This window comes from Thermobia domestica, chromosome 4 (genome assembly GCF_964235325.1).
Source record: "Thermobia domestica chromosome 4, izTheDome1.hap1.1, whole genome shotgun sequence".
NCBI lineage: Eukaryota > Metazoa > Arthropoda > Insecta > Zygentoma > Lepismatidae > Thermobia > Thermobia domestica.
Window position 1 is genome coordinate 290,561,194 of NC_137457.1, and position 22,350 is coordinate 290,583,543.

Genomic DNA, 22,350 nt, shown 5'->3' on the forward strand with positions numbered 1-22,350 from the left:
TTATGACTAACATGATAATCGTGAAGTATCTTAAACAGAGTTGCCAACTCATTTTACTATATATATTACCAATTAAGATGAACAGGGCCACACTTTTTGATTAGGAAGCCGAGATGGATCAGTGGCAGAACGTTCACCTCTGGTGTGTGGGGTCCCTAGTTCGATCCCAGCTCGCGTCAAGTGGTGGTCAAACACCGTGTTCATGTTTTTTCTCGGGGTTCTCCCGTTTACTCCCTCTTTTTTCATTCCACAATTTCATTCATTCTCATCATCACCGTCTCCTTTAGCCTTCCCAGCATAACCTTGGGACGTAAAACTCAAAGATTTTTCCCACTTTAATTTTGTACGAATGAATGCATCATCCATTTATCCTATCTATCGCCTTCTATATTATGGTGATATAAGAATTCGATATTTTGTCTCTCTTTCTTATTTCAGATGGTTAAATATAAGCGTTAATCACAGATGACGTACAAGAAGCAGTACAGGTTTTTGTCCTCTTATACAATTGAAATATCTAGTAAGGAAGTAGAAATTAACGCTAACAACTTAAGGCCTGCAGAGAAAGAAACGTCAGTAACTACACCTGTGAGAAAAGAGTTGCGTGTATGCCTATGTCAAAGGAGGCTAGCGTTTCTTTCCATGATTTAGTATCAACTCCCAAATATTGTTAATAAAGTTTCCAGTAAATCTAGATCTAAGCAGCGTGCTGAGCTACTAACATCTCCAGAATCTGTCCGCAAAGCATTATTCGAAAGGGGTCGGGAACGTAGAACGTCACTAGTAAGTTCAGAAGACCTGACAGAATAAAAAGAATATGATGAAGTAACAAAAAATACAAATAAAAACGAAATGATCGTTGGTTTTGCAGCATTTCCTATTACTATCCTTTGTCTTCATTCTTTGGATATGTTGTTACAAGTGCAAAGCGTGGTATCATACGCGATGTGTCAAAGGAGAACAGAGGAAAATATTTACTTGTGGACGTTGTCTCAACAATCCAGCAACAGAATGAAATAAAAGTTCCAAACGAAAAGTTTACTGTTTTCTGTTATGCAAACTGAAGTTTTGTTTTTGTGTACTGTTTTTGCATAAGATAGGCTAGGCCTATAGACAAGGGTTAATTAACGATTTTTTCTGATTAAAAAAAGAGAGAGCGTTCGTGTTATTATTAACAGACTGTTCAAGAATTTTTAGTTGTAATGTGATTATTGTGCTAGGAAAAAAAGGTATTAGAGACTACTTATTTGTGTTGTGTTTGCTTAAAATACATTGGAGAGAAACTTGTTCCCACCCATAAATAACTATATGAATTTATGAGCATGTAAATCTACCGCTTACACCATCTATAATTCTGAAATATTACGTATACGAATCGTACGCTATGTTTTAGTACGACTTTTCAATTGTGTGGGGTTTCAATTCACTTAATACATGTGGCCGTATTCACCTTACGAATGGCCTTATTCACCTAGATATGTTAGGATGAATAGTGCCATTCGACGCGAGTATATATATATATATATATATATATATATATATATATATATATATATATATATATATATATATATATACTATTACACAATTTTTGAAGAAAATGATTTTATGTGAACTTTGTAGTAGAGATATGGTATATTATAATTCTGTAAAGCACTAATTAATATTACTAGTGTTAATAAAGCACTAATTATAACAGTACAAGGTAATTTTCTTGAAAGTGGCCCTATTCACCCCAATCTACCCTATTTGTTAGTTCAAACGAATGCCTTCCTGAAGTAACAACCAGATGGAGATTAAAGAATGCTGGCATTCAGGAAACTTTATGTGGTACACAGAATCAGAATGTGAGAATGTAGGATGTTATTTACGCAAGAATGACATGGAATCGAAATTAATCCTTGTGGGAGATTGAGTTGGCCATTTCCGCGGAATAAAGTCCTCTGGAATAAACACTGGTGCCGTGTGTATAAACATCAGTTGACAATATTTCCCCGTTCGTAGGATGCATGTTAGTTAAAATAGAGTAAGTATTTTCTTTTCGTGTAACAGTTAACTCTATAACAAAAACGTAAATGCGAAAAGCAGAAACAAGTTCTCGTTCATTTATCACTTAGTTTGGCCAGGAAAAGAAGAGATCTCAAACGATGTCAAGTTCTCCTTCATGTATAACTTCGTTTGGCCAGGAAAAGAATAGAGATCTGAAACGATGTCAAGTTCTCGAACATTAACACTTCGTTTGCTCAGAAAAAGAATAGAGATCTGGAACTCAGCCAAGTTCTACTGAAATTCGGAAATCGGAAGGAATGTGAAATTTGCAAGTTTAGAGCTGAGAAAAACTTACCAGACAGAAAACTCACGAGGCGATATTGTGTAGAACTTGCTTTTTAGCATTATGGTTTCAAATATAATTTTCTAACTTTCAGATTTCCATAGAACTTGGTATCGTTTCAGAATTTCTCTTTGATATTTGCAAATTGAATTTGAAATCCACCGTAATTCAAACCATTCTTATGTAATTTGACAATACTGTAAACTTCTGTGTAAGTATTCTGGAACGATACTGAGTTTTCTGGAAATCCTAAAGTCGAAAATTAAATTCAAGCTTAGTGCTGAAAACAAGTTCTATGCAGTATCGCCTCGATAGGTTCTTGCATGGCAAGTTCTTCTCAGCAATAAAGCTTCGAATTTTATATTCCTTCTGATTTCCGAATTTCAGTGAAACTTTGCACAGTTTCAGATCTCTATTCTGTTTCTGGTTCAACAAAGTGATAAATGTAGTTCTGTTTTTCACATTTGTTTTTTGTTGGTATACCACTTCTTTTCCTAGAGCATTTACAATTATTGTAGTAATATCTAAAGCGGCAGATAGACCATTAGTTAGTATATTAAATAGTGATCATGATAATTTTCAACCCTTATTTTTCCTTGTCAAGTTCCAGATTTTCTCGTTTATAGGAAGTACCTTACAAGTCTTAATTGATTTTCAGTTACAGGAACTCACCCAACCTATATGCAATTTTAAATGAGGTGGGTCATATATTTTGTGTTCCCAAAATGAGTCGAAAGCTGCTTTCTGAATTTTTTCGCTAAAATAATTAACATTAAATTCGGAGGAACAGGAATGTGATCTTTGCGTATCTCCTGGTGTTCGTACATCTTCCAGTGTCCGCAACTTAAGTCTAGATGCCTCAAGATCTAATAATCCGTCTACTTCTGAATAAAGTGAAACTCGTACTCACAGCAAGTTGAACATCGGACTGAATCTTGCGAATCCCCCCAGGAATGATCGCTATATTATGGTAAGGTCGATCACGGAACCTTGGACTCCAGGCAAAAGGTATGTGTTCCAGTACTGAAAGGGAAAAATTTCCAGAAAATTGGTTTCAGTACTTTAAGTGGTTGTTATAATGAATTTAGTGAAGGGGCTCTTTGTCGCACACGTGTCTTATTTTCTGGGAAAGAAAGCGGTGAGGCATTCAAAAACTCGGAAATCTGGTTTCAAACCCCTTCAGAAATTGGAACGACGATTATGAGTGTTTTCGATCTCACGAACAAACTCAACGTTGTAACGTAACAGCATAATTTTTTTATCTGTGTGTAGTCATAAGATTCCAAATATCATGAGCAGCCTCGACAGCACGTATAAAAGACAGGTGTTACAAAACCGTCAGAAACTTACGTCAATTGTAGAAACTGTGATACTTTGCGCGCGTCAAAATATCGCTCTGAGAGAACACAGGGATTCTGGAGCTCTGATTTTCGAATCGGAAAAAAAGAATGGAAAGCTTCGTGCGTTACTAAGATTTAGGGTTTTGAGTGACGATGTTTCTAAAGAACATTTACATCAGGTTCACTAAACACTCAATATATTAGCTTCCATATTCAGAATGAAATAAATGAAATTCGAGGTGATTTGATTGTTGATAAAATAGTTCATAATGTCGACAGTGCCAATGTTTCTCCCTCCTAGCCTATGAAACAGCTGATGTTGAAGGGATCAAACAGTTTTCTTTGTGTGTCCGTTATATTGCAGGGCAAGAGGGGGATTTCAGTGTTCATGAAGAATTCTTGAGATTTGTCTCAGTCATAAATACAACAGGATCAGCTTTAGCAAAGGCAATTGTCACTAATCTGTCATTTCTGGGCATTGAAGTAAATTACCTTCGTCGGCAGGGATATGATGGTGCGAGTACTATGAGTGAAGACTTGAAAGGCGCTCAGGCTGAGGTGAAGAGAATCGATCCTCAAGCTGCTTACGTTCATTGTGAAAATCACGTGCTACATTTGGCTCTTTCAAAGTTATGCATTGTCACATCGATTACAAATTGCTTTTGTACTGTTGAAGATATTATTAGCTTTTTATGTGCTTCTCCAAAAAGAACCAACTTACTGAAAGATATCATTAAGCACAGTTTACAAATTAGTTATAGAGACAATACACCCCAGATCCTACACCGACAGTGTGAAACACACTGAGTAGGGCGTCATGAATCTTTACATTTATAGATGTTTTTCCGATAGTTGTAATGAACCTTCAAGATATAAAAGAAACTATTGATAAAGAATCATCTACTAGGGCTTTTCTAATCAGTTTGTTGATGTGTGATAAACATTTTTCTTTGACATATCCTTTCTCAATGTCACTTCAATCAATAGGAAGTGATTTAATTTTGTGTTTAAGAAATGTACGTATTGTCACCAAACTCTTCAGAATTGCCCAGACAATGCAGATGAAAGTTCTAAGCGAATTTTTGAACATGCTGAAACACTTTGTAAATATTATGAAGTCGACTTACAAAAACTGCCACGCCGAGAGAGCAAACAAACTAATGGACAAAAGATTGCATAACAAAATAATAATAAATATGTTGCAAAAACTTTATTTTCAAATAAGTTAGTTTTGTGTCATCTTCCATAAACAACACCACTCAAAACAGTACACCAAGGAACTTCCCTCCACGAAAAAAAAAAATTACCTAAGTATGTAATTGGGGAAAAAATAGTCAAAAATAAAACAATAAAAATAAATCGGTCATCCGTAAATGAAACACAATAAGTTATACTTGGGCATTTAACGTAATTTGTTTTGTTGCGGCAAAATTAATTAAATTCATACATAAATTTATAAATATTTCAATTTGCGATCTGAAGTGTATAGTGTTTTGTACAGTAATTTTAAAAATTTGTGCATTTAAGTGTAAAATACCTATGATTCGTATCCTTTCTATTTTATGCAAATAAAGTAACATATTTAAATTTTAAAACAAAAATATTTTATTTTTATTTCAATATATTAAAATTTGTCTGTATTCAACAATAATATTTGCTATATATAAGTACACTAAAATAGTTATGTAATAATTTTCTATATTACACAATTTCTTTGCCTTCTTCAAAATAACAAAAATATAGAATCTTCCCGTACTCCAAAACAAATGTAATTATATAACGTTTGTAACAATTAATATAATTATACATTTTGGACATCTTCATTTTAGTTATTTCCATCACCGGCACGTGGTACAACATTAGTAATATCACATGACGGCTGCAGGCAAATAAAATCTAAAATAATTTGCAAAAATTAAGAATAATTGCTTAGCTTATACCAATATCTTTCAAAACACTTGAAAACTATTGTTATCATTCATGTAACAAGATTTATTTGTAAATCTCTTCAACCAATAAAAAGTTTTGGCAAGCTTCAGTATATAACACATAGAAAGGCACAGTTGCACGCCAAACGAATACCGTAAGAGATTCTGATTTTATATGACAACTAGTTGAATATGCTCATGCTTCGCACGGGGGCCATATTTGGAAGTCAACGCCTGTCGGAGTATCGTCATTGATCTCAGCGACCACGAAAACTATGAATTTGATACTAATATCGGTCATTTTGTCTATTTTTTACATGTCTTGGTAACCCCCCCCCCCCGCCGACTCCCGGCTCGCATACAATTGTAACTATATTTGCAAGTCATCGCTAAGGGAAGTCTTACCATTGATTTCAGCGACCGCGAAAAATATGGATTTGACACTAATATCGGTCATTTTGGATTACTTTTATATATCTCGCTATCCCATACACACCCTCCGGTTGCCCCCGGCCAGGAGCCGAATAGCGTGAATTTGGAAGTTAATGCAATCGGAGTTTCACCATTGATTTCAACGACTGTGAAAACTATACATTCGATACTAATATTGGTTATTTTCTACAACTTTTACATGTCTCATTAAACGCCCCCCTCTACCCCTGGTTCGAATTTTGACAAAAACGCATCGCCTTGGCCTGGGCCCTGAACCAAGGTATCCGTGACCAAAATTTGATAACTCTCGGTCAAATTGTATGGACCCCAGGCCAGTCTCGGTAAACGCCCCCCTGGTTGGAAATTTAAAAAAAAATGCTTCGTCTTGATCTGGGACCTGGACCAACGTACCCCTGACCAAAATTTTGTTACTCTCGGTCCACTCGTCTGCTCTCCAGGCCGCACACAGACAGATAGACAAACACAAAAACCCTATTTTATTTATTTAAATTAGATAGATTAACATAGTAGGCGAAAGTGGGGTAAATTGAGATAAGAGCTTTTTCTTGATTACTTGTCACATGAAATTGGAAACGATGGATGTACAGACATGCGGCTGTTTACCTTCCTCTGTCACCTTAGTAGGCAAATGGCTGATTCGAAGGATACAGGCTATGAGAGAGTTTATTGATTTTCAATTAAGCAAAGTAAATTTTGAGTATTTTCTTTATGTCTGAAGAAACCAAAGTCAATCAAATAATTGAAGATTATTTTCAGAGGATGAGATGTTTTATTATTTGTCGATATTTATCACAATATTTTTAATAGTTAAACATTTTTGTGGTTCCGAGAAAATACGATTGACATTGATAATATGCTATTGGGGTACAGTGAGGCGCTTCCTTCAAACACAATAGAGATGTGTCCCGAGAAGGAATTATTGGCTGAGAAAAAACATCAAGGAAGAGTACAAAATTAAAAAAGACGCCTTTATGACTATGAAGTGAATCCAGGTGTAGAGGAAGAATTTGTCGCATTGTCCTAATCAGATGAAGAAATTGAATTATTACTCAAAATTGGCCCAGATGATTTTAAAGTACCATAGAAGCATAAATGAAGATGATTATGTTCTGGTAGAATTTCACTGTAAAAAGGAAACTTATTATATTGGGAAGATCCTGAAAGTATATTAGCTTTCTGTGAAAAAGTGGAAAAATGAACGAAAAATTTATTTTTCCAGTTGTTCAGGATATTACAACTGTAAACGCAAATGACATCAAACTGAAGTTAGCATAACCGCTACCACATTGTAAAACTAAACGTCAAATGTCATAATTATCATCTTCTGTTAATTTTCATCTTTTGAATATGCGCTGAACGTCGTAATAGAGAACGAAACATTTTAGTATGTGTATGTCTCACTCTGCTCCAATAGTGGGGTACAGTGAGACAAATTTTGAAATATGAAATGAAATCTTTGAGTTTTACGTCCCACGGTTATGCCGGTTAGGCTAAAAGAGACGGTGATGATGAGAAATGAATGAAATGGTGGAATGAAGAAAGTGGCAGGAAACCGGAGAATCCAGAGAAAACCCATGAGCACGGTGTTTTTCCACCACAAAGTCCACACGGCGCAAGCGGGGATCGAACCAGGCACCCCAAGCACCGGAGGTAAACGTTGTCATATTTTATGGAGAAGTAAACCAAAATAACCAATATTGTATGATAGCCTAAACTCCAACCTTCTGTTCAGTTTCTGTTTCATTTTAATATCTGATATAATACAAGAGATTAACTACGGAAAAAAATGTCTCACTGTACCTCACTTTCCCCTATTCCTATTAAGCTGTGTAGACTAAATATTATTGAGCTGTATTTAATAAAAGTTCAAAGTAACGCTCTTCCCAAAGAGTCCCATTTTTAATTGCAAATATTTTAGTTAACGGCAGGAGTTACGTGATTATTCTTGATCGTGTATTTTGATAATGGACAATTGGGTGTGAAACATTCTAATTGTGCTCTCAGAATCTTACAAGTTATACGATTATCTATTAGCGATGCGTGTGTGAAGTTGGCCCCCCAAAAGTTTGGGCTACACGAGATCTTTATTGGGACAGAAAGTACTTCATTTGGGCTGTTTGGGCTAGCAACTTTTCGCGTTTGGGCTACTCTGGAAACAAAGCTACAGCCTCACAAAGTTTGAGGGACCAACTTCACATTAGCCCCCCAAGTGTTTGGGCCAGACGAGATTTTTATTAGGAAGGGGTTAGGGCTGTTTAGAGACTAAACAAAGTTTATAAATTTAACAGTGTGTTATGCTTCATTATTTGAGAGACTAAAAATACTAAATAATACATGTTTAATATTTTCAGAGGGGAAGTTGAGAGCCAGATGGAGAGAATTACGGGACACATTTAGGAAGTAATTAAAGAGAAAGAAGTCAGGTCGTACGGAAAACGCAGCTAGTTCACAATCGGCATCATCCTGGCCTCATTTTTAAATCTTTAATGTTTCTCTCTGAAACAATGATACCAAGAGTTTCCTCAGGGAATATTCCTTTGGAACATTAGAACCATTACCGCCTTCGGAGGTACAGCAGGCAATTGCCACCACAGATGAGACTGTTCCAGACGAATTACTGTTACCGGGACCATCCCATGAAAATACTGATGTAGCCAGTTGGACCAAGCGCTTTAAGAAGACAGTTTCTACAAAACGGTTATCCGACTTCAGTGAAAAACTATTGGCGTTGGAAGAAAAAAAGATGTATCTGGAAAATAATGCTATGCACAATGACAGTGATTACCAGTTTTTAATGAGTTTGCACCCATTTTTAAAATCAGTCCCAACACATAGGAAGCTCGCCGTACGCTCTAAACTTGAAGTTTTTATTGATGAACAACAATTGGAGGAAACCGTTTCTTCAATACCGCCATCACGTTCTACATCTGCATCGCCAAGCGAGTTATCTCATACATCAGAAGGACTGATCTATCAAAGTGATGAGACAAGTTCAACATATTATGTAACTTTGCGCTAGTGGTTTCAGAATCCAAAAATATCAAATATTATCACTCGGAATTATTCCTAATTACCATGTTTCTTTTTATTTAAATATAAATTTCAGAGAAAGTGGAAGAATTACATTGTTATTCTATTGTCTACTACTTCATCTTATGTTGCTGATAAATTTGTATGCATTTTTTAAGGTGAATTAAATTCCAGGAGGAAATGGTTTCAAAAGTACAAAACAGCCAATATAATACTTGTATAAATTGAAATAGACCCCTTGCATATACAGTTTGTAAAAAAAAAAAAAAAAAAAAAAAAAAAACTGCATCACTTAGATTTATGGCAATAAATTTTCTTATTTGGGTCATGTAAATTGTATGATACAGCATAACACATTTAAAATTTAACCAGCATGTTACTGGATGTTTATTGTAACTGCTAAATTAGTTCAAACACATTTTGTCTACAATTATTCACAAAATTAATGTAAAATGAAGTACCCCTAGAACACACACAGTATATTACAAAAATACTTTGCAAGAAACTAATTGAAAAATTACTTTATAAGGTAACATTTAGCAAGATTTTTTTTTCTTGATTTCCAAGAGACTAAATAACACCATATCATCATTTTTAATACTGTCCTTCGTTTAATATTTTGTATGGTTTCCTTTAGCGTTCCTGACAGCCTGAATTCTTCTGGGCATACTGTGAACAAGATTACGCCTTGTTAACATGTCTAAATTATGGTACCAAGTATGTACAATTGCTGCCATTAGTTGGTTCCTGTTTTCAAAACACCTTTTCCGCAGTTTCTTGTTCATAATATGCCACAGGTTTTCGATAGGATTTAAATCTGTTGAATTAGGAGGCCACCAGATTCTCTCTATATCCATCTCCTTACACCAATTATTGACTGAACGAGATCGATGGCATGAGGCATTGTCATTCTGAAAGTAGAATTTGTTCAGATTTGTCCCTGTAAAATAAGTCCTAGTTGTTGGAATTAATTTATGATCAAGAATTTGTATGTACTTTTCGCTGTTAACTGAATCATTACGAATTTCAATTTTTCCAGTTCCTCTCGATGTTAAGCAACCCCACATCATAACACTTGCCGAGAACTTCTGTGTCTCAGATATACAATTATCATATAACTCCTTCCCCCTTCGCATCTAAAGCTTCACTCCAGCATCGTTTCCAACAATATTAAACTTCTTTTCGTCCGAAAAAAAATCACACTATCCCAGTCTTCCTTTGTCCTTTCCCCGTACCTTTGTAGAAAAATGTTCCTTGCATTCTTATGTTTCTTTGTCAGTTGCGGTTTTCTTCACGGCTTTTTCTTTTCAAATCCAAAAGACTTCAGTCTAGACTTTACTGTTGAATGGCTCACTATAATACCTAACTCTATTTCCATTTATGCAACCAGATGCTACTTTTCTGCAACGCTAGTGACTTCAATTTTCGATCAACCCTCGCAGATGTTTTCTTCTTCCTTCCACAACTGTTTCTAAGCGAACAGTGTCCAAATTCTAGCTGTTTCTTAATGATTCTTGGCATTGTAGACTGATGAACGTTAACTTTTCTACCAATTTCTCTTTGACTTACTCCTTCCTTGTGTAGGACCAATATTTGTCCTGGCTTGCGAGGTGAACTGTCTTTCAAGCTCAAGATTCGGCAAATCAATAACAATCTATTCGCATTAAATACACTGCTTATATATTTATAAACTTCAGAACACTATAAAAGCAAACACAAATCAGGCAAATAATCACGCGATAAGAACAATGTGCATCACTTCAATCTGCACCCGAGCTGCATACGCAGTTTTTCAGCGACACTAGCCAACAACAGACCCACCTGGTGACAAAAAGAGGAAACAAAAAGCAACAAAACAAAAGACTGTGTAAGAGAACCACACGAGATTTGCTTTTATGAAAAATATGAATGCACATCAGCGACGACGCCAGAGGGGGGGCAAGGGGGGCGAGCGCCCCCCTAGTAGCTACTTCTGCCCCCCTGACTGCCACCTAGACTGCCCCCCCCCAGACTCCTACAATCTTTCAACATTCTACATGTAGTATTTTATATCAGTATCATAACCAATCTCATTGTCAAATTGTAGTCTACTTTCCATTCATTTACTATGTAGCAGATTACTCCTCAAGCTTTCTTCTTTGAGCGTCTGGGTATGCACGCATATTTCTGTTTTCTAATTTAGCGCCTTTTGAGGTAAATTGTAGTTATACTTCTTTCTTATGATTTTTAATTATTGTGCCTAGCGAACAATAGTAGATTTGGTAGACTTGTTTTCTTCTCATTGGATCAACTTCTATTGGGAACAAAAGAGAGGTAGAACCAGTTGCGTAACTTATTTGTATTTATCCAGGTTTGAAGTTTTCAGTTTCATATTTTGTTTTATTTAAAGGTTCTATACTTCTTTTTTCTGAAACATTATTCTCGGCTTTCAATATTCAGAGGATGTGCTTATAATAGCTTAGTTTGCAATTACCAGGGCTTAATTTTTTAAAGGGGATAAAAAGAGTTGTCTTTTCCCTTCCTGCAAATGATAATAATAAATTTATAGGATTAAACTGATTCCCAATAAAACGTATTGTCAGAGTGCTGATCTTTCGTTAGTAATTGGTATATACTAGTGCTCCCTTACTTATTTTGTTTCAAAGTACTAGCGTGACGTCTACCATATTGACTAGGAACTGCTGAAAAATTCGTAGCCCAACCCAGAAGGAGTGCATGTGGAATGGTGAAGTTTTACTTCTGCAACACTTCCCCCAAGAGTCAATATACTACCTCGTACAGTGCTCCAGTTTTTGCAGAAAAGTTTAAAAATCTGAAGATTTGCTCGCACCACTGTTCGTAGCACTATCCCTATCAGATCTAAAATGGGGTCCTTTCAAGTGTTAATTAAGTTTGGGAAATAAGTACACGTAATAGATAGACGGAGCTAAATCTGCGGAATAAGAATGATGATCTAGAGATTGAGATCCTAGATTATGCAACGTCAGTTGCGTTCGCAGGGGCTTGATGGACAGGTGTATTCTCCTGAAGGAACAGAATTCCTTTCTTTTCATTTTCCGCGGCGTTGAACTTTAAATTTTTCTTTCAGTTTTGTAAGTAATGTAGAGATTCTGGATTAATTATCTGACCGTTGCGGACTACTTCTGTGTCTTGAACTTCTTGGGTCGAGGGAGGAATGAGTGCTACTACTCCATTGACTGTTGTTTCTTTTCAGGATCATAGTGGTACAACTATATTTCATCTATGGTTACTATTCGTGAGCGAAATTGATCAGCATTACAGTCAAATTGGAAGAAGACTTCTCTTAATGCCGCCACTGTTTCATTCTCCTGACAGATTTTTTGGAAACCCGTTATGCGCATACAGAAACCATTCTGACTTATGCTACCGACGAGTTCCAAAGAAATGCTAAGAATCTCTGACACAAAGTTTGCTGAGAAGGTAAAAACTGAGAAAGCGGGGTGCAGCCAGATCTCAGACTATAACAAGTATATCGTGAGTTTACTATACACTTTAAAAACTATATAAATTATTTTTGTCACTTAGAAACTGGGGTGGCCTAGGCCCTCCGGCCCCGGGCTATATCCACCACTGGCTGAAATCCTGCAAATTTCAAGAATAATGTCACAAATTGCATCCATGATTTCGGGAAGAGTCATTGCTTTTAATCATCCTGGATGTAAAGCATAATTTGTTGAGAAATCGCCACGTTTATGCTAAATCACTTCTTCACCACTATATATAACAGAGGAGAGTCCCGTAGCGTTTCACTGATTTCCTAATTAATTTACTTCGGTGACTTTCCTTGGTGGAACAAAAATGTTATAACAGGATATGGATGTTCGTGAAATTTTGCTGTTTGGGCACACATAATCACTTCAGAGGCCTGAGAAAGAATAAGAATTTCATTATTAATATGAAAATTTGCATTTGTACATACAGAGATATTTTTTTTTCTAAATTACGGTTTCATTTTTCTACCTAGTACCTACACCTCTTCTGGATTGGACTATGACATTTTCAGCAGTTCCTCGTAAATTCCCATTCTCTCTCTCTCTCTCTCTCTCTCTATATATATATATATATATATATATATAAAGAGAGAGAGAGAGATACGTAGCATATAGTACTAGACGAATGTCTTACTTGTAGCATACGCGAAAGTAATTCAATTTATGTTTAGGCTTCAAAAATGTCATTGAAAAATATTTCATGTGCTGACGTTACTTATTTGTTAGTTACAAATTTTACTTGAAATAAGTTTAATTTATAATCATATTAGGTCTAATATAAAAACAGCAACGAAATACACAATGTAATGTAAAATAAGTCAAACGTAATAAATATGTCATTTTTGGTATGGCAAATAGCCGCCCCCCCCCCGAAAATGTATCTGCTCCTCCTTTGCCCCCCTAAGAACTTAAAGCTGGCGTCGTCACTGATGCACATCACTACTAAAAGTAACTGATGTTATTCTTTAAATATCCTGCCATATTTTTAGCAAGTGATGCAGTTATTTTTTTACAAACTGTATTACTATATTATATTATATTATATTATATTCAGAGTTAACACCTGAGGGAAGTCATATCGACAAAAATTAAAGTTTTATCGATTCAAACAAAAGGAAAGAAGATAGTTTGCCGTACTAACTGTATACGAACGACTGTATTAGGTCTAGTTCGAAACAATAAAATTATTTTTTTTACCGACGTGACTTCCCTTACGAGCCGCTCTGATTACATCATATTTTCATGTATACTTACAAATAGAGGGAATGAATAGTGTGTAGTTGGCAATTTATGAACATTTAAAAAATTGCCACAATTTGTAACATCTACATAATTTGATTTAAATTGTAGCTATGTTTCCGTATATGAATTTGAATATATATACAGAAGATCTGAATTAATTATATATTCATTTAACAAACAAAACTGATGGTATATTAATAGATACAAGAAAAATATAATCGCTTCTTACCTTATTGTCAAAACCAAACGATTCTTCGCAGAAAGGCACTATCGAAAATTGAAATGTTTTTCAAGTGCAGGTGAGACTTTGTGAAGTATGTAATAGAATGTTGCAGGCAGCGGCGTGCCGTCAAGGGGACTAGGCTAGTCCCCTGGTATTTTAATTAAAGCATTTTGTGATAAATATATACCAAAGAAAACGAAAACATCGTTTGTATTTCTCAATTTTCGTAAAAATAACACTATTTCAATTGTTCTGACAACTTTAGTCAGCGCCCGTGTGCTGGATGCGACAGCGAGGTGGAGATCGGAAACGCTCGGGTTTTAATCGGCTTTTCTCGGGAAAGGGAACAGGGTCCAGCCAGCTAGTCCTCATATTATGCTGTCTAAGCTCTAAGCACGGGCGTTCTGTCGTAAGCGAATTTAATGCTCGTTTGCTTTTTACAGTTAATAGTTTTAACGCAATTAAATTTACAGTATTAATCTTGACACTTTAAGAGATCTACAGAAGTGTGAACTTTTTAGATTATAAATATATTTTGAAAATAACTCAAAGAAGAAAGTATCGAAGGGGACTCCTTTGAGAAATCGAGTCCCTTGCAGCAAAGCGATGGCGCAAGCAGTGATATTACTTCAATTGGTAGGGGACAGTAGGGGTGGGGATTGGCCGTTTCAGTGTTATATTCTGGATCAATTATTCATGGTATCATTTGGATTCCTTAATTTTCAAGAAAAGCAACAAATAATAACCAGTGGTAGAACAACTTTAAGCATTTCCATTCAGACAAAAATGAAAGATTATATACATAATATCAAAACGGATTATTTCGCTTCTTCAAAATAGTTAACTGCATGTAAGACAAAAAAAAAAACTGCTGGCCTTGTATTCTGTTCCACATAGAAAAGGACGTGTGGAATAATGATGGCTTTTGTGACATGAACAATTTTTACAAACCCAAGTTGCGCCACGAAAAGTGTTACACACACCTGTCCACAATAACTAAATTGAAAACTTTCGGGAAACCAGAATTGATTTTCAATTGAGCGAGCAATGCAGAAGTTGATTCAAACCTTGACCTAATGAACCGATTGATTTATGCCTCTTGTTTTATGGCTAAACAAGAGCTATCATTTAGAGGTCATAACGAACAGGAAGATTCTGTCAATTAGGGAAACTATATTGATATCATTCAGTTACTTTTTAAGTAAGATACTAAATGGACTTGCAGGGGCGCCCGAAGAAAATATTCTAGGGAGGGGCCCATCTCCATGCATGCTATGTTGCGTCTGGTATTTAATATACGTGGTTTGCTATATTACGTATACATTTTCGTGAGCCAGAGGAAGGCCCATGTTGAATTGTCATCTTCACAGCACAGGAGTGATTAAAGGAATATCAAGCAGGATTCAGAATTATATTATTAAATGTGTTGGTGACGTAATTCTGGATAAAATTAAGCCAGAAATAAACAATACACTTTTTACAGCAATAATGTTGGACAAACCAACGGACATTGAAAGGATCTCTCAACATTCAATCGGTACGTGAAAGACGACAATATTCATGAAAGATTTATTTGTTTTGCAGATGTTACTAGTGATTGCACTTCGATTGCTCAAAGTGCATGGGCGAATCCACGGAAGGCGAGCAGGGCGATCGCCCTCCGCAGAAGAGGAAACTTTCTTACTTTATATATATATAAAACCCATACCAAAGTTTGGAGCTCTTAAAAGTAGCAGTATAACAACCCATCGTCCCCCTCAAAGAAGTCGGTCCTGGATCCGCCTCTGTCTAAGTGAGCATGCTTTTTAAGTCCTCTCTCACTTTAAATGTAAGCAAAAGCTTGTAGCACTAGACTATGGATGGAGCTGCCACATTTTCTGGACATTTGAACCGTTTACAATCTTTTGTGAAAAGGTGTTTGAGTGCACTCACCATAAACTGCTATGCTCACAGACTCAATGTCGTTGATCCACAGTCTGTTAATCACATCAAGGAATGTAAAATATATATATATATTTTTTTTTTTAGAATAATTGGCAGTCCAAATTTCTTTTCATATTCATCGAAACGCTGTAACGCGCTTGCTGAATCAGAAGTAGCTAAGTGATTTCCAACAGTTTCCAATATAAGATGGAATTACAATGTGAATGTAGTAAATGAAAATCAAATACAACTCTTACGGTGTTCTGAGAACATTGTAGAGAATTCAAATAATTGCGACACCGAAGCTTTCATGACTACAAAAAAATGTGTGAGTTATCATTGAAGGATTTCGATTTTGCATTTCTACTAAAAGTTTTCAGTCATTTTTTTTCGCGCACGGATATACTATCCACCATTCTTTAAAGTAAAACCCTGGATTTTGAAGAGACCTATAGAAAAGTAGAATTAGATGACAACGGGAACCTTCTAATAAAAGACGTAGACTAAAGTAGATGACTCAATAGATCCAAAAATTAAATATGTGCGTCTCTTCAATGACATTATTGATACTGTGATTGGACAAATGGAAGTGAAATTTCAAGATCACATTGAGTTACAATTTCTTGAGCTATTAGATTTAAAGAATTTTCAGTGCTTCAAATCTCGATTTCCTGATTGTTTGTTTTTGACCCTTAAATCAAGTTACAGTTTTTTTTATTTTTAATTTTAACAATTTGCGGAGTGAATTAATATAGGTTTACAGACACTTAGATTTTTCGAATAAAACTTTGACTGAAATTATCCATTTCTTGAAAGAAAGAGGCTTGGTAGAAGAAGCGTTTACAGAAACATATACATTGTGGTATCTGGCGTCAACAATACTAGTCAGGACCCCCACTGTACAGCACACATTCTCTTCGAACCTAGTTCCCTGTGAGAAAAGTCACCACACGCCACTGGTTGCAGGTGTCATTCTAAAATATTCAAAAAAAAAATTCTTTTCTTGTTGCTCTAGCTGAGGCAATAAGTTAAATTCTCCCTCCTCAATTCTTGATATATATCGCGTGTGTGTGTGTGTGTGTGTGTGTGTTTGTGTGTTTGTGTATGTGTCATTTATCCACATTCGTCTTCTTCGTGCTCACAAAACTTTAAGGTACGAATTTGCAAACAGAAATATTTCACATTGAAGCTATGAAAGACATTACAACTTGATTCACATTCGTAAAACTTCGGATCTAGTAGAGGCACATGAATTCGCATTCGCAATCGCATTGGGAAGCTATGAAGGCGCGACCTTACTGATGCGTCGGACCTGTGTATGCACCGTTCAAAATAAATTAGTAAAAGTAATGAGGAATCGTGGAATAAGCAATAAAAAGTGAAAAAAACAAAGGAAAGTGCAAGGCAATACTTTTCGTATTGAAAGATTTTACCTCTGAAACAATGGTTCTCAATTTTGTTTAAGAATATTTGATGTCATATATGTAAATTATTTCTTTTAAGTCAGAAGACTTACATATATTACAGTGATGAGTGTAATTTACCTGTTTGCACTTTTATTAGCATTATAAATATGATTCGTTTCACCTCTCTAACAGTTTATAAACTAAAATAAAAATTCATCAAGTATTTAAGGAACATTATTATGCACGAATATGATAAAATGGTAAGTGTAGAATTAGGATACCAGTGCTAAATTGGCAAAAAAACTACGTTTAAATAAGAGCACAGAGATGTGATTTACCGAAGTTGATATATCCTCATCATTTTCTTACTGCCGACATATTGTCAATTTGTACAATTTATATTGTGCCAGGAATTAAGGTAAGCATCGTTACTGTAATTAAAGTAAGAGGGTAGAAATATTCTTTTAAACTAAGACCATATATGAAATTTTATATGGTCGCCATTGCATCCTTTATGAAATTTTATTTACTAGTATTACAAATACTAATTACAGTTATTTTATAGTATTAATGTAGTTCAATATTAGTGCTTTCGGATCCCTAACCTTCCTGTTCCACACCTATATTTCTTCCCCACCAGGTACTTTCTACTTAAATGTAGTTTATCATCATCCTTTTTCTATGTAGTTGTTACACAAGGGTGTTGGTCAAGTTTAAACACACCACATTTTACATAAATTGTAGGAAAAATTCAATACTCTGCATGAAAGAGAAATTTCAACGGGCCTCACAATTAAATAGCATTACGACTGTATCTTGTGTTTATTTATATGTGTAGAGTTAGTAGTGTAAAATCATTACAAGTGCTTTATGACGGTTAAAATGAGCAAGTTCATAAGAAAGATGACTATTAGTTATTATTTTCCTTCGACGGAACATATATGTACAGTGTGCAAAAGCTATATTCTATGTTTACCAATGTAGCCTTATTGGTCTGAAACCAGTAAAAATGCTATAGGTACTCGTATCAATTCCAAAAATTCATTTGAAGTCCCAACTTCTGGGTTAAGTTTAGAGTTGCCACTCTGTTTTTTTTATAGAAAGTCGGAGAATTTAGAGGAGAAATGGGGTAAGAAATTATGCTTTAGAGTTAGTAATGTTTATGTGTTAAGTTACGTTTAATGCAAGGAAAGATATGTACAAGTGGGTACTATTTGCAAGACATGGAAGATTTCAATGATTAAGCAGCATGGTAGTCATACAGGAAAGCGCGTCTTATATAGCCTTGCTGCTGAAAGGGACGTTAATCCCAAAATTAACTCAACTCGTATAGGATGGCGAATTGGAAAGTCCAATATGATATTTCCGCAATTAGTTTTACATAATTTTATAAGAATAATGAAAAGAATCTATTAATTTTTTAAATGAAAAACACAGATTACTGAGCTTAAGTAATAATTAAAGCTTCTATGAAAACCTGTTCCAGTCAGTATTCTAATCTAAAGTCTTACTGGTCAACGTAACCTAGCCTAAACTAACTTAACACATTAAAATTTTTTTATGTTTTAACTGCTTTTCTGTAGGTTTGAAACTGGAGGAGCACATCTAAACTTAAACCGAATTTTTGCTTTCGTGCAAACTCACAATTGCTGACACACCTGCTCCGTTCGCACGCACTAGATTCGTCCTGAACTTATTCGCGTTTTCTAGTGACCACCAAGCACAGCCTGGTTTGTGTCTTTTTTCTTTGTAGTATTTTTATAGCAAATGCCAGTCGCTAATCTTGAAATTATTTAATTTTGTAAACAGTTAATTGTGGTGGTTTCCGTAAATTCCATCCATGCTAAGTGGAGTATTCTTATGTCGCCTGTCGCAAAACTTTTGAAGGACAATAAGAAGGAAGTTAGTGATGGAATAATAATATTTCAATGTTTCTTTCAAATGATGTGCATAAACTTTTTCTTTATGTACAAAAGAACAGTTATGTAGGAAATGTGAGAAGTATTAATATATAGAGTTACAGCACAACAAATTTTAGAAACGAGATATTTTTTAATTTTCGAAAACATTTATAATTCTCAAAAAATTGCTTTGTCCTCCTCTAGTCAGAAAATGTAGATTAAAATAAATTTAATTTATATGACTACATGTCCCATGTTCCATTACGGAAATATTGAGTTTCTTTTTTTGCTCTTACAGCCAGATAGAATAGAATAGAATAGAATAGAATAGAATATTTTTCTTGTCGTTAAGCCTATGATTAGGCAATGGACATCGTCAAGGGATTATACATGCGTGCTTTAACATTACATTACATTAGCAACTTTCATAACTTAATATATATATATATATATTCCCCATGCCGTAAGCGTCGGTGGACCACCGATGAACAACTAGAGATATCTCGCCGAAAATTGGCGGTCCCGTAGTGACGATCCGTGGTTGCCCCACTTCCGTTTTGAAAATTATACCTCCAGCGGCAGAGACGCGACGAAACGCCAATGATAAACAACATTACTCCCCCAAAATGTTAAATCGCCTATATGCCTAATTTGTTACATTGAGGAGTGCCTAAAACACTAAAAAAAGTAATAATAAAAAAATACGCGCCCCAGAGAGGCGTGAACCACCAACCTTTGGATTACTAGCCGCGTGCTCTTTCAACTTGGCCACGGAGGCGATGGAGGAAAGATCGCTTGTAGAGGCATAAATCGTTGACGTATTTTTAATTTAGCTAATCAGAATGCTCCTGTAAGCGTGTATATTCGACGATAACCGTTTGTAATTAGATAACAGTCCGTTCGCCATGTAATTTTATAACAATATGACGCGCTTGTATTTTCTTTATTTTATAATTCTCCCATATTTAGTTTCAAATGATCGGGTACAGTTGTCATCTAAATTCATACAATTTTACGCACTCATCTCAACATTTTTCACTTCATGATGTAGAGGCACAGGTTACTCTTGACCCCCGTGGCTCACTTTAGCATCAATTCTTCAAGAAAAGTAATATATAATAATAACTGCATGCATATGACTGGCGATAGTTCGTGTTTTTCCCTTCGCGATTAATCGAAGAAGCGCAAACCAAAATGAAATCCTCGCTGTTACGCGATGATAACTCCAATATCCCTAGTCTAGATATCTCTTTCGACTCGACGAAACCCTGCCACCAGTGGCACACTAGTGGCAATCCTTCGACGCGTCGCTATAGCGACAATCGACATTTACCGACAAGTGGGCCACTAGGTGTTGGCGACGTTTACGGCATGGGGTTTATATATATATTTCCTAACCTTTCTCTGGTTCGCATCAGTGTATGCTCTTCTAGGTCAGTCAAATTATTAGCTGTGTTCAGAAAAGTTGTCTCACCAGCGTACAGGATAGATTTTGCTTCAATACTTAATGTTAGATCATTTATCATTAAAATGAAAATTATGGTTCTAAAACAGATCCCTGAGGTGCGTATTATTCTAATTCAGCTACTTGTGAGAAGTCCTCATTCACATAGACACTCTGTGTTCGACCTTCTAAGTATGTTTTGGAGAAATTGAAACTGTTATGCTGAAATCTATAAGCTTTTAATTTTTAATTAAAACATGACGGTATACACAGTCAAACACTTTACTTAGATCACAAAAAGTAGCAAGCATCCAATCTTTATTTTCGAAAATGAAATAAAATCTTCGAGTTTTACGTCCCACCGTTATGCCGGTTAGGGTAAAGAAGAGTGTGATGATGAGTGATGAATGAAATAATGGAATGAAGAAAGTAGGCTAGGAGGAAACAGGAGAACACTGAGAAAACCCACGCACACAATGTTTGTCCACCACAAAGTTCAGTTGGTGGGGACTGAGATCGAACCCGGAACCCCAAGCACCAGCGCTCTACCACTGAGCCCCCGCGGCCCTCTCTTTATTTTTTTATATTTTCGAATGTTTTATAAATATTAATTATCAACATGTCTATTTTAGTTACAGAAATTTACCAGTCAATAACCCAAACTGATATTGACTAATTATATTGTATTTTTTAAAGCAGTTAATGACTTACTCTTTTGCTACAACCTCAATAACATTAGAGAAGATTGGTATTACAGCTATTAGACGATAATTCGAAGAACATGTGGGGCTACCATTTTTAAAGGAAGGTACAACCTTGGAGATTTTCAGTGAATTTTGGAAACTTTCATACAACTTTCATAAAACACATATTAATGCAGACTGTGATTAGACAGGCAATAATATTAATAATCTTTTTTAGTAAGGTCATTTGATAGATCATATATATCCTAGCGATATATTATATACATCCTTTATTATTCCGCAAAAGGTCTAGATATTCACTGGCGAGATTTTAAACTCAAACCGTGCAAATGCTTAACCTATGATTATTATACGTAATAGGTACATATTACGGATATTTTCCTAATTTGTAGCTTAAGTTGTTACACGATATAGTCTGGACATTACCAGAGTCAATATAAAAATGATTTTTTAACAACTCACACGATATATTTAATTTGAGAAGAAAATCATAAAAATCTAAGCACGTAAAATATATGTTAGAGAGGATAAAATAGAGATGTGTGTTTATGTTGCAGGCAATAGTGATGCAGAATAAGAGATTTGTTTGAGCTTCAAACAGACAGATAACAAATAAAGGATGAGCGGTTAGTTGTCACAAATGCTGAAGATGACTCGTGGGTTAGCTAGGTCGCCAAGAGCAGTATCAAAGGTGATGATGGGTTACTTAACTCATGGCCCTGAACATCCTCGAAAAATACTACTGGATGGAACAGAAATGTCAGCGAAATGCATTACCGAGTCTTAAAAAGAATTATCGCGAAAGAATTCGGAGCTAGTGCAGAACTGAACCAGCACTTGAAACAACCTATTGCGACAGTCATTCCCAGTAGCGACTTTCGTAACACGAATAGCTGCTGTAAGGTTACAGGA

General features: G+C 35.5%; 2 protein-coding genes across 2 annotated transcripts in view; both read left to right on the forward strand.

Moving 5' to 3' along the window:
- LOC145683163 (uncharacterized) overlaps window positions 1-22,350 on the forward strand; it is a 104,523-nt gene that overhangs the window by 65,208 nt on the left and 16,965 nt on the right. The gene's annotated exons all lie outside the window — the stretch shown is intronic.
- The window catches only part of LOC145684158 (uncharacterized), a 71,056-nt gene continuing 65,819 nt past the window's right edge, over window positions 17,114-22,350 (forward strand). The window contains exon 1 of the mRNA XM_081756128.1: window positions 17,114-17,649. The gene's annotated coding sequence lies outside the window, so the exon portion shown is untranslated. The remainder of the gene's footprint in view (window positions 17,650-22,350) is intronic.